Source organism: Ailuropoda melanoleuca, chromosome 2, assembly GCF_002007445.2.
Source record: "Ailuropoda melanoleuca isolate Jingjing chromosome 2, ASM200744v2, whole genome shotgun sequence".
Lineage (NCBI taxonomy): Eukaryota > Metazoa > Chordata > Mammalia > Carnivora > Ursidae > Ailuropoda > Ailuropoda melanoleuca.
In genome coordinates, this window is record NC_048219.1 from 123,260,798 (window position 1) to 123,274,549 (window position 13,752).

General features: G+C 36.5%; 1 protein-coding gene across 2 annotated transcripts in view; it reads right to left on the reverse strand.

The window, feature by feature from the left end:
• The window catches only part of STAM2 (signal transducing adaptor molecule 2), a 46,133-nt gene that overhangs the window by 26,909 nt on the left and 5,472 nt on the right, over window positions 1-13,752 (reverse strand). The gene's annotated exons all lie outside the window — the stretch shown is intronic.

Below are 13,752 nucleotides of genomic sequence, written 5' to 3' on the forward strand. Positions count from 1 at the left end.
TTCTTCAAATTATAATTTGGAAGAAAGCCTTAAAAATGTATCATCATCACAGCTCCTGGGTGGCTCAGTCAGTTAAGTGTCTGACTCTTGATACCAGCTCAGGTCCTGATCCCAGGGCTGTGAGTTCAACCCCACACTGAATTTAAAAAAATAATAAAATAAAATAAAATAAAATAAAATAAAATAAAATAAAATAAAATAAAAAAAAATATATCATCATATAAGGAAATATGGATCAGACTGTTCACAAAAGCATTGTTTTTAAAGAGCAAAAAGGGACAATGGATTAATAAAATACAGTTAATTCATACACTGGAAGGTGAAAATGAATTATATGGAACTAAATGTACAAAAATGTATAAATCCCAAAATAAAATGATTTGGTTTATACTGAATTTAAAAAGCTAATAGTAGAATATATAACATTCACATAAACTTTCTGAACAGCTTTACTCAGCTATAATTCACATCCCAATACAAATCACCCAATTAAAGTATGTAATTTGATTTTCTTAGCATATTCACAGAATTGTGCAACTATCACCATTATCTAATTCTAGAACATTTCATCACCCTAAAAAGAAATCCATACCTACTGGCAGTAACAGCCCAATGTCCCCCCATAATTCCCACCCTAGACAACCATGAATCTGTTTTCCATTTCTGTAAATTTGCCTAATCTGGACTTCTTGTACAAAGAGAATCATACAATATATGGCCTTTTGTGACTAGCGTCTTTTATTTAGCAGAATGTTTTCAAGTTCACCCATGTTAACACACGTATCAATACTTCAGTTAATTTTATTGATGAACAATATTCCATTGTAGATATACCTCATTTTATTTACCCATTCACCAGTTGAACATTTGGGGGTTGCTCGGTTTTGTTTTGTTTTTTAACTTTTTGGCCAATATGAATAATGCAATGCTACTAGGAACATTTGTGCACAAGTTTTGTGTGGTATATACTTCTCTCTTTGGTATATACCTAAGAAAAGTGCTGAGTTGTATGGTAATTCTATGCTTAATTTTTTTAGCAACTGGCAAACAGTTTTCTAAAGCAGTTGTTCCATTTTACATTCTCACTTTATATGAATGTTTCATACAAACTTTTAAAATACTCAAAAATACATTATATTCTTTAGTGATACTTACATAGGTGGTGCAAATATTAATATATGCATAATAATGATAAACATCAAACTGGAGGTAGGATGGGGGTAAATAGGGGCTTACTTGTATTTATAAAGTTTTGTTTATTAAGCTGGGCACGGAATATCTAGAGATTATTTTATTCTCAGCATGTTTTTATGGTCTTAAGTATTTCATAATTAAAATAAAAATTAAGTAAAATTTTAAAAAGCATGATGAGAATGTAATGACTGAATTATGATGCAATTTTACTCTGTTTAAAAAAAGATTTTATTTATTTGTCAGAGAGAGAGAGAGAGAGAGAGTATGGGCATGAACAGAGGGAGTGGCAGGCAGAGGGAGAAGCAGGCTCCCTGCTGAGCAAGGAGCCTGATGGGGGACTCATCCCAGGACCCTAGGATCATGACCTGAGCCAAAGGCAGATGCTTAAGGGACTGAGCCACCCAGGTGTCCCTACTCTACTAACTTTTATAAAATTCTGAATTCAAGAAATACTTTTTTCCTGCTAATAGAGAGATGGGGATATAAAAATTACCACTTTAGAAACACTGTTTAATCTTTTCCCTTTTTAATAAATCTATTATTTCAAATATGGCCAAATCTGAGTATTATATTCATAAAGGCCTATGACGGTGATAAGCAGGAAGGACGGTAGAAATCTAGAGCTGTTCCTTTCTTAAAGGCAAGGAATAATAAAAGAAGCCACAAAATAAACAAGTTTAGCAAAATTTCAAGTAGAAAAGAGAAATACAGAATCTATTTAACTTCAGTTAAATGCTGGAACTCATTTTTTTTTTAAGATTTTATTTATTTATTTTGACAGAGAGAGATAGCCAGCAAAAGAGGGAACACAGCAGGGGGAGTGGGAGAGGAAGAAGCAGGCTCCCAGCGGAGAAGCCTGATGAGGGGCTCGATCCCAGAACGCCAGGATCATGCCCTGAGCCGAAGGCAGAAGCTTAACGGCGGCGCCACCCAGGTGCCCCGGAACTCACTTTTAAAAACCATGCAAATTGCTTCAAACTATTAATGGATGGAAAGCAATTACTGTGACATACGTGTTGAAATGACAAGCCAGAGATTTTAGAAAAGTAATATATTTTTGCCTACCGTAAGTTCTAGACTCAAGCACCTCATAAGGTGGAAACATACCTACTCAGGTCCAGCTTTTTCCCTTGTACAAAGATGACTAATTCTTCTACATGGGAAGTCAGACCATGCTGTATATTTTAGAGGTTTAAAATACTTAACTATTTCTTAATTACATATCTAATAAATTCAGTGAATTCAAAAGTACAGACAAGGGGTGCCTGGGTGGCTCAGTAGGTTAAGCATCTGCCTTTGGCTCAGGTCATGATCTCAGTCCTGGGATTGAGTCCTGTGTCTAGCTCCCTGTTCTGCGGGGAGTCTCCTTCTCCCTCTGCCCCTCACCCCGCTCTTGTGCTCTCTCTCTCTCTCAAATAAATAAAATCTTTTAAAATTTTTTTTAAAAATCAGACAAGAAAAAAAGCCCTAATTCTACCAACCTCTTTTGAAACTATGATGTTACCTTTCCAGACTTTTTTCTTCATGTACATGGAAAAATACTAAAAATATATGTAAAACTAAATGAAACAGAATCATGTATGAGGTACCTCCAAAGAGAGCACCCAAAAACTGGTAACTCCTTCCCTGCCAAAGTTATGAACAAGTTGGGAAACAAATAATAAAATACTACTGCTATTACTCATAAAAGCTGTAGATGTACTAGACAAACGGGCTTGCTGATAATGAACTTCAAAGGTGGACATGCTTTACCACTAGACAGGGGACGACTGCTCCCTCCAGAGGTAAGCCCTTGCACAGCTTATATTAAAGAGGAGGAGATGAGAAATCACTCAACGGCTCTGGAAAGACTAGCTAGCTCCTACACATCAATGAAGTGCATCCATAGGGCCAACTACTCTCAAATTTACCAATCAGGTAAGTCATTCCATCAAAGATGAATTGACTTAAAGGAGCAAGAGCAGACTCAGGGTGACACTAATGGAATTCCCTTCTCAAGAGAAACCTCAGAGGTAGAAAAAAGAAAAAGTATTTCCCACTAATACTTGTGATTGTACTAAATGTATCATTTGCTGACCTGCATTTCCACTTATATAAACATCCCTCTATGTTCATAAATATACACTGTACCAATACTTTTTAATAACTGCATGCTGTACAATTATAAACAGAGTGGCCACAAAGTACCTCTACAAGCTACTGAGAAGTTATCAATGCACTGTGATTTTAAATCCCTCAGCCTCTCTGTTATACTCACTGGTATCATTCATATTGATGCCCTCACACAATAAATATAAAATAATTAAAAGAGGTCAGGATTTCATGCAGAGGCCCTTCTGCAGATGTTGCAATAACATAAATACTTTGTCTATTGTATGTCTCTGCCCCACCTCTTTTCCTCTCAACCCCCAGAATGAATGTAAGCTCCATGATGGCAAGAATTTTTTTGTTTTGTTCACTACTATTATATCTAGTGCATAGACCAGCATCTGGAGCACAGTGTAGGGTACTCAACAAAAAGCGGTTTGATGAATAAATGAATGATGGTTGCTCCTCCATATCCTATCACCCTGCGCACAATGAGACCCAATGTGGCCCCACTAAAGTCCGTACAAAGTTTTGGACCAGCAAGAGCTTCTGGACCAGCAAGTTTGCTAAGCAAACATCCAAAGGGGCTGCATAGGCTCAAACTTCACTAGCGACATCATGTGGCAACAAAAGGCAATAGCACTAGTGGGCTTTATGAGGTTCCAGTTCCCTGATTGTTTACTAAAGAGGAATGACAATACCTTTGGGAATCTCAACCAAAAGAGAAGGTAAGTAGGGAAGGGAAATGTCTCAAGAGGGGAGCAAAGGGCTTCTTGTGCTGTGATATATGGGTAACTTTGATCTGGAGTCTGAAGAGCAAATCACATGTATTATATATGACTTGCCAACTTCATACTCATCTTTTCTTTGCTTTTAAGTTCTTTTTGTTTTTGATAGGGCTTTGTTTTTGCTGTAAAGATCTATCATTCTTTCTATAGTATCATTTGGTACAGTGTTTAGAACTATCTGAAGATTAAATATTCACCTATATTATCTTTTGTATATGTATTGTTTCTCTTTTATAGGTAAATCTTTAGTCTCTCTGGAATTTCACTTGGCACATGGAATGAAGTAGGGACAGAAAAATATTTTTACTAATAATTTGTCAGTAGTTCCAACATCAAGAATCTATCATTTCCTCTTTGATCTGCGAAACCAGCATCATCATTTACCAAATTTTGTCAGTACACACATGCATAAGTACAAAGAGCTGAGTCTGATTTTAAACCATCTAATAACTTATTATTGATAAAACCCAACTTTTAATGATTATTTTTTTCAATTTCAGCCTGTGATACACAATTAAATGTGAAACCTATTTAATACCTATCAAAAATGCATCCAATAATTTCAAAAATATCTAACCAATAGTTTTACTTGATTTAATTTTTATAGAAAATGGAAAAATCCTGACTTGAATACTCTATCCAGCATAGTTTATGCTCTACAAATATAGGATTCGCAATTACACTTTTAAAAAAGTATAAAATCTGAAGACTTTATAATGGCCTGCCAAAAACGATTTCATTTTTCAAGCGAACTAAATAACAGTTAAATTATGTACTTAGGAGTATTTTAAACTCCTGGAAAAAATTTTAAATATTATAATTAAGGAACCATTCTTGTACAGCATTGTCACTTTGCCCAGTGTTGGGGCCATACCTCACATTATCCTGTGTCAAATGCATAGAGGGGGAAGAGAGTTTAAAAAGCCCTCCTGGGGCCTAAATGCTAAATTTCCAGGGTTTGGTGGGTGTAACTCATAACGTTTCGTCACCAGGTTTTGATTACTGCATATAAAGAGCCTCAAATACACTGAAATATTTCACAAAGATTCTAACAATATCATATTCAGTCCATCAATACCTATAAAGAACAAAAAGGCACCCCCTCTGCACAGTGCATTGTGTTCAGCACACAACTTTAAAAAGAATTCAAGTCTACCCATGAAACTTTTAATGAAATAGGCTCCACCAGTAATTTTTAAAACTTAATTATATGAAAGAAAAATGCTCATAAGACATCTATAATGCTCCTACTATGTTGGAAAATAAAAAGTCATGATTGGTCTGCTCCCAACCACAGCAGAGTGTCTGCTACCAGATTTGTTTTTTTTTTTTTTAAAGATTTTATTTATTTATTCGACAGAGATAGAGACAGCCAGCGAGAGAGGGAACACAAGCAGGGGGAGTGGGAGAGGAAGAAGCAGGCTCATAGCAGAGAAGCCTGATGTGGGGCTCGATCCCATAACACCGGGATCACGCCCTGAGCCAAAGGCAGACGCTTAACCGCTGTGCCACCCAGGCGCCCCCAGATTTGTTATTCTACCAAAAACAAGTACAAAACAGGCCACAATATATGAGGCAATGGTGTTCAGGAAATGAATAATAGGCAGTGCTGGTGTGAGATCTTTGAGGGAAGGGAAATACGAAGGCCCCACAATGGCCCAAGCTTTTGCCTGGGAACACTTTCCTGGACCAACACAGGGAGAACGAGCCCAAGAAGAGCAGCTGGGATAAACAGACCAAATTTCTGAGGAACAAATTCCTGGGATTTAACATGGGTCCTTGGTCAAGGGCTAGGCTACTTGAGTCTCTGGGAAGTCTAGCACAGATCACCCACTGTGGGGCTGAAAGGTTTGGCAGTGCAAGGAGTCTTTGGAGTTCCTGCTTATTATGGACTGAATGTTTGTATCCCCATAAAATTCAGATATTCAAGACTCAACCTACGGTGTTGCTGTATTTGGAGAATGAGCCTCTAAAGGTTAAAGGAGGTCATAAGGATGGGGCCCTGAACCAGTAGGATTAGTATCCTAATAAGAAGAGACAACACAAAGCTCACTATATCTCATTCTCTCTCCACACAAGCACAAAGAAGAGGTCATATGAGCACACAATGAAAATGCAGCCATCTGCAGCCCAAGGGAAGACACACTGCACCAGACACCAACCCTGCTGGGACCTTGCTCTTGGACTTCCAGTCTCCAGAACTGTTAGAAAATAAATTTGTTGTTGAATTCACCTAGTTCAAGGTATTCTGTTATAGAAGCCCAAGTGGACTAATACTCCACCCAAGCAGAGTACAGAGAACATTCCAGGCATCCAACTGAAACACAAAAAGAGAGTAAAGGTCCCCTGTAATTTAGTTCAATATCAAAATAGGTCTGCCTCACAAAGAAAACCAAACCCAACGAAAACCTAATAGATCCTCCCATAGTATAATTACCTGACAGAACAAAATTCAACACTCTTTAGAAAAAGACAACATAACCTAGCTCCTTATAAAGAATCATTGTGAAGAGCGTAATATAAAAAAATCACCAGTATATGAAAAAGTATCCCATAATCAAAATATAAGTAATCAGTAAAATAAGATAACAGCATAACTCAAATATCAGAATTAGCAGGAAAAAAGGTACTTTATAGCAGGTATTATCAAGAACTTAAAGCAAAAGATGGTCATAATAAGTAAGTAGATGGTGGGTGCTCAGCAGAGAAAAGGAAACTATAAAATTAGAATTTCTAGAACTAAAACGTATGCTTATCAACTAAAAACATTCACTAGATGGGCTTCAAAGCAGACTGGAGACTGCAGAAACAGTGAATGTGAAGAAAAATCAGTAACAGTTACCAAATTTGAAGAATAAAAATATGTTAACTGAACAGTCTCAGTATAATATTAACTTTTTATACTTGCTATGTAACAGATTACTCCAAGTTAGTAGTTTAAAACACCACACATTATTAGCTCATAGTCCTACAGTTAAAATCTAGGTATGCTTGGCTGTGTTCTATGCTCAAAGTATTACAGGACTTCTTGGTGCACTGGGTGTTACACGCAACTAATAAATCATCGAACTTTGCATCAGAAACCAGGGATGCACTGTATGGTGACTAACATAATGTAATAAAAAAAACATTAAAAAAAAAAAGACTTCTTATGGGGGGTTTGGTGTTACTCAACTAAAACACGATAACTAAATTCACACGTATTGGAACTAAATAAAGTGAAGACTATCTGTACATTAAAGCAGAGTTTAAATCTTTCCTCAAATGTGCACGGAACTATCAAAACCTGGAAATAATCTAGGACACTATACACAGTATATTCTCTAAATACAACGTTTTTTGTTTTAATTAGACCAAGTATAATAACCAACCACATGGAAATTAACAACTAGGATATATAAATAATTAAGATTATAACAGAGGGCAATAAAAATCTGTTATAATCAGTATACAACATATCAGTATCTTTTTTTTTTTTTTAAGATTTCATTTATTTATTTGTCAGAGAGAGAGAGAGCACACAAGCAGGGAAAGCACCAAGCAGAGGGAGAAGAAGGCAGAGGGAGAAGCAGGCTCCCCAATGAGCAAGAAGCCCAATGTGGGACTCAATTCCAGGGCCCTGAGATCATGACCTGAGCCAAAGGCAGATGCTTAACCAACTGAGCCACCCAAGTGTCCCAACATATCAGCATGTATCTTGAGACATGACTAAAGCAATGCTTAGATCTTAGAGTAAAAACTGTCTTTTATGTATTAATAAGAAAAAGACCAATTATTTTTATACCTTAAAATTATAATAGGAGTATAGGAGAAAACTGGAAAAAATTTTTTTTCAATAGCAGAAATAAACTAGAAATGGAAAGTAAGTAAATGAATAGAATTCATTTTTGGTATCTAACAGGAAACCACAGCTGACAGCTTTTACTAAAGATATAAAATGTTCTTTCTTTGGACCAATTCATTATGAACTAAGTAATTACTGAAGATGTAGGAGAGCCAATTCTTTCTAGTTTATAAATAAGTCATACATGTTTAATGATTAAAATAATGTTATATACTTGTTATTAAGTTTCTAGACCATACAATTTTTGTGTAAATTTAGACTAAAATATTTATGTCAAAAACCTCGACCTGATAGATAATAAATATTTCACCTCTTTCTCTGACTTTAATAACAACCAAACTTAGCATTCTAGAATATCTGGGTTTAACATACATTTTCTTATTCACTCCTCCCTCCTCATTTAATGTTTTCGTTTGTTTGGGTGTATTTCACTGATGCAAATCTTCAGTTTACTCTGGGGAAAGCAGTAATATAAATTCTACCTTAAAATACACTGTTCATTATCTTCTAAAATGAAAACCAACTTACAGCTCTGAGTACTGAATGGTACATAATAATTAAGAACAACTGCTAAGTAATAGCTTCAAAATATTTTACATATGCTAAACCACTTACACTTCAATCACATGAAGTAAGGATTCCCCTTTTACAGGTGAAGAAACAGACACAGAAAAGTAATTAGCACGAGGACATACAGCTAATAAGTAGTTAAACAGGGACTCCAATCTGGGGCATCTGACTCAGGGTATCCTCCTTGGTTTGAATATTAAACGAACTGCTGCTTGAGTGCAATTTTTCTTCAAAACTGCTAAAGTAACTCTACCCAACAAGTTAGTTTTCAGTTTCCCTATGTACGAATATTTTAAACATACTGAATAGGACAAATGCAAATTCAGATCTTGTTCATAAGGAAAGGATCATTTAATATCATCTAATTTACATCCACATCATCTAAAAATACAATATATTTAAGAGCTTCTTGATCTGGTGGAATACAGAAGAGTGACTGACACTCTTGATTTCACACATCATCACTAGCATTTTGGGGGGACACATAGGACAGTTAGGAAGGAGGGGAAAAAAACCACATCAAAATTACATTTTACTTCTTTGTAATATTGTAAACCATCTATTAAAAGGCAAAAGGCCTAGGACCAGCCTTTATATTCCTGCAAGTTCACTTTTCTCCTGGCTGATACTTCCAACATGCCCTCTCTAAACCTGTCGGGTAAGACCCATGCACCCTCCCAACTCTACAAAATGGGCATGCTCATTTCCACAAACACCCTTACATTAGGGAACAGGGAAGAAACAGAAATGTAGTAAGCATAATTTTTATTGTAATAGACCTACCAGGAATCTTCATGTGCAAGACAGCTGGGGAAAAGAAAAAATGAGTCTCCAAAGTAGCTAAAATGTCATAGATAGAAAATCAAAAGCAGTTACACTGGACGGGGATCACATGACCTCTGCAAACAGAGGAAATCATCATGCACACTCTGTATGCATCTGTGAAGTACACATATCGCCCATTAAGCACTGAAGACCTGCCTTCTATAGACCCAGCTCTGAAACTAACTTACTAGCCTAAGGTCTCTAGGTAGTTCAACCTCGGCTCAGACTCAAATCAGAATCCACGTTCTTGGGGCGCCTGGGTGGCACAGCGGTTAAGCGTCTGCCTTCGGCTCAGGGCGTGATCCCGGCATTATGGGATCGCCCCACATCAGGCTCCTCTGCTATGAGCCTGCTTCTTCCTCTCCCACTCCCCCTGCTTGTGTTCCCTCTCTCGCTGGCTGTCTCTATCTCTGTCAAATAAATAAATAAAATCTTAAAAAAAAAAAAAAAGAATCCACGTTCTTATTTGGAGATTAAAATGGCTGCTATGCTTAGAAGATATCTGCAAATGAAACTACAGATAAAAGGCTGGTATCCAAGATGTACAATGAACTTCTCAAACTCAATACCCAAGAAACAAATAATCAAATCAAAAAATGGGCAGAAGATATGAACAGACACTTTTCCAATGAAGACATACAAATGGCTAACAGACACATGAAAACATGTTCAAAATCATTATCCATCAGGGAAATTCAAATCAAAACCACATTGAGATACCACCTTACGCCAGTCAGAATGGCAAAAATTGACAAGACAAGAAACAACAAATGTTGGAGAGGACGTGGAGAAAGGGGAATCCTCTTATGCTGTTGGTGGGAATGCAAGTTGGTACAGCCACTTTGGAAAACAGTGTGAAGGTCCTTCAAAAAGTTAAAAATAGAGCTACCCTATGATCCAGCAATTGCACTACTGGGTATTTACCCCAAAGATACAGACGTAGTGAAGAGAAGGGCCATATGCACCCCAATGTTCAGAGCAGCACTGTCCACAATAGCTAAATCATGGAAGGAGCCGAGATGCCCTTCAACAGACGGACGGATAAAAAAGATGTGGTCCATACATACAATGGAATATTACTCAGCCATCAGAAAGAACTATTACCCAACCTTTGCAGCAACATGGACGGGACTGGAGGAGATTTATGCTAAGTGAAATAAGTCAAGCAGAGAAAGACAATTATCATATGGTTTCACTCATTTACGGAACATAAGAAATAGCAGGGAAATCGGTAGGAGAAGGAAGGGAAGAACGAAGGGGGGTAAACAGAAGGGGGAATGAACCACAAGAGACTATGGACTCTGGGAAACAAACTGAGGGCTTCAGAGGAGAGGAGGTTGGGGGATTGGGATAGGCTGGTGATGGGTTATTAAGGAGGGCACGTATTGCATGGAGCACTGGGTGTTATACGCAAACAATGAATCATGGAACACTACATAAAAAACTAGGGATGTACTGTATGGTGACTAACATAACATAATAAAAAATTTAAAAAATAAAATAAAATAAAATAAAATGGCTGCCATGCTTAAAAAAGGAGTTGTGAAAACTAAGTGAAAAGAAAAATGGACGAAACACTTAAAAATAGATACTTCAAAAAAGAGATTATTCATTTATTTATGTATTTGTTTGTTTACCTAGTATAAGTAAGCTCCACACCCACTATGGGGCTTGAACTCCCAAATTCAATATCAAGAGTTGCATATTCCAATGACTAAGCCAGCCAGGTGCCCCAACAAATAATTTTATTTAAAGGTGTCCAACATCAATAGTCATCAGATAAATGCATATTAAAACTACAATGAAATAACACTAGAATGATTAAAATTCTTAAAAGTACACCACGAGGTACTGACAAATTTCTGACATGAAACTGAAGTAATATGAGCTAAAAATAAGTAGGTGGTACACTTTAGAACACTGATTTTCAGAGGGCGTTGTCTGATACATGTCACACTGACCTTCTTAGGTTCAATCCCTAAACTAAATACAGGTATTTATTCACTATCAGGTAGAGTAACAGAGCCTAGTAAAACAACGTCAAAAAAAAACAAAAAAAAAACACAAAACTTCTTCCCCTTCAACCCTCAAGGGCACAGCACTAATAGGAAAACCAAAACATGCACGTGCTAGATTTAAGCAGAGCTTTTAGAAGAGAATGTTACAATAATTCATCCCATGACACATAAAAGCAAAAGAAACTGCTTCAGATAACAATAAAAAAATCCCTTTTAGTTCACATGACCTAAATCCTGAGTCTCTACAATTCTCATGTTGCATGTGAACTAATAAACAAATGCTTCATAAAAGAATATTTACTGACCAAAGAGTCTGCCGAGTTTTTAGTTATGATAAAATTTCACTAGCAAATAAATTTTTTCACCCTATATGTTACGGTCATTTAAAAATTATATTAAATAGGGATACTGTACATAATAAAAATTTTAAATTCTTCATCATTTCCCTTCATGCTTTTATAAAAGACCTATTAAATACAACTTCTGAGGTTGCATTAAAAGTCAGTCAGACCTGTAAATACTTCATGGGATCTTCAGTTTTCAACGTTCTTTAATTAGAGGAAACTAAAGAAAATCTTCCTTGAATGGAACAGTGATAGCTGTCACAAACAAGTCTCAATGGTAAAGAAATACTAAGTGTTCTACAGAGTGTCGTAGGAGAGGTGCTTATCCTTTGGACATCAGCAGTTATAGGTCCATTAAAAAAATATTAGAAAGACAAATTACCATATGATTTCATTCATATGTGAAATTTAAGAAACAAAACAGATGAACATATGGAAAGGGGGAAAGGTGGGAAAAGAGGGAAACAAACTATAGGAGACTCTTAATGATAGAGACCAGAGGGTTGATGGAGGAAGGTGGGCAGGGGATGGACTAGATGGGTGGACATTAAGGAGGGCGCTTGTTGTGATGAGCACTGGGTGTGGTATTTAAGTGATGAATCACTGAATTCTACTCCTGAAACCAATATTGCACTGTATGCTGACTAGAATTTAAGAAAAAAAAATTTTTTTAATGTGAAGGGTAGTCTAAAAGATGGAAGCAAGATTTATTACTCCAAAAGAAGACTTGAAGATGCCAATAAGCCAATGTGAGCTTCAGTCCTAAAACGGAAAGGATAAGGGAAAAAGATGAGCAATACCAAAATGTCTCAGGTTTCTAGAAAACAATGTTCTCACCAAGGGGGTTTGACAAATGTTGCTGATCGACAGATAACTGAAATAGGAAAGAACACTACAAGCAAAAATATTTTTAAAAACTTTGTAAAAGATGGGGTACCTGCGTGGCTCAGTCGGTTGAACAGCTGACTTTGGCTTAGGTGGTGGGCTTAGGTTGTGATCTTGAGGTCCTAGGATGGAGCGGTGACCACTAGCAAGGAGTCTACTTGCTTGTTCCTCTCCCTCTGCCCCTCCCCCCACTCCTGCCCTCCCTCTCTCAAATGAATAAACAAAATCTTAAAAAAAAAAAAAAAAAAAACCTCTGTAAAATACAAAGTGAAAAACCAAAAGGGGGGGGGAACGTTAGATATGTGGACACAAAGCAACCAAGGAAAAGAAAAAAATAACAGGAGATTTTAAAAAATTACATATCCTTAACTTTTATTTTGATATCTAGGTTATAGATGGTTAGAATTATAAGTTGCCAAGTAACTGGAGTTCGATATTCTATACTACATACTATAAATAAGGTCTATTCTTTCAACACTCAAAACACCTTTAAGGTTCTTTCATTTAAACAAAAAAAGCAGCATAAAGACACATCCACCTAAGAACACAGCTATAATAATATGTTACATATTTACTTGTAGAAAAATCATCCTCTTGCCCTCTTGCATTACTTTCAAACTATAATCTAAGTAAGCTTAGAACTAATTATTATTATAAGGAACAAAAACATCTATTTTTAATTATCAACATCATCAGTTCACAGGAAACAAAAATATAAATTACAATGCCTTTACTCTTAAATGCTAAAAGAACATAAAGGAAATTCCCTTTTATGATTATACCACTCTGATCATAAACCCATATGAAAGAACAAAGTCCAAAAACAGCTAAGACTATGAAAATGAAGAAAAACAAAACAGGGGAACTTGCCCAAGGCCACTGACATTTAGAAGTAGTACTGGTGGCAGAATAGACAGGGAACAGTGTAGAAGGACCGAAAGCAGAGACACAGGCTTCATATAAGGAATGTACTGTATGATATAGAGTGTGTCCCAAAATCATGGGGAAAGGACAGACAATTCAGTAAGTAGTGATTAGAGAATAGATTATTGTCTACTAAGCTGATTATCCAACCAAATTCCTCCTCAGACCCTACACAAAGATCAAATCCAAGGTCTCTTAGTTCTGGGACTGAGTCACGATTCAGGCTCTCTGCTGAGCGGGGAGTATGCTTCGCCCTCTCCCTCTGCCCACCC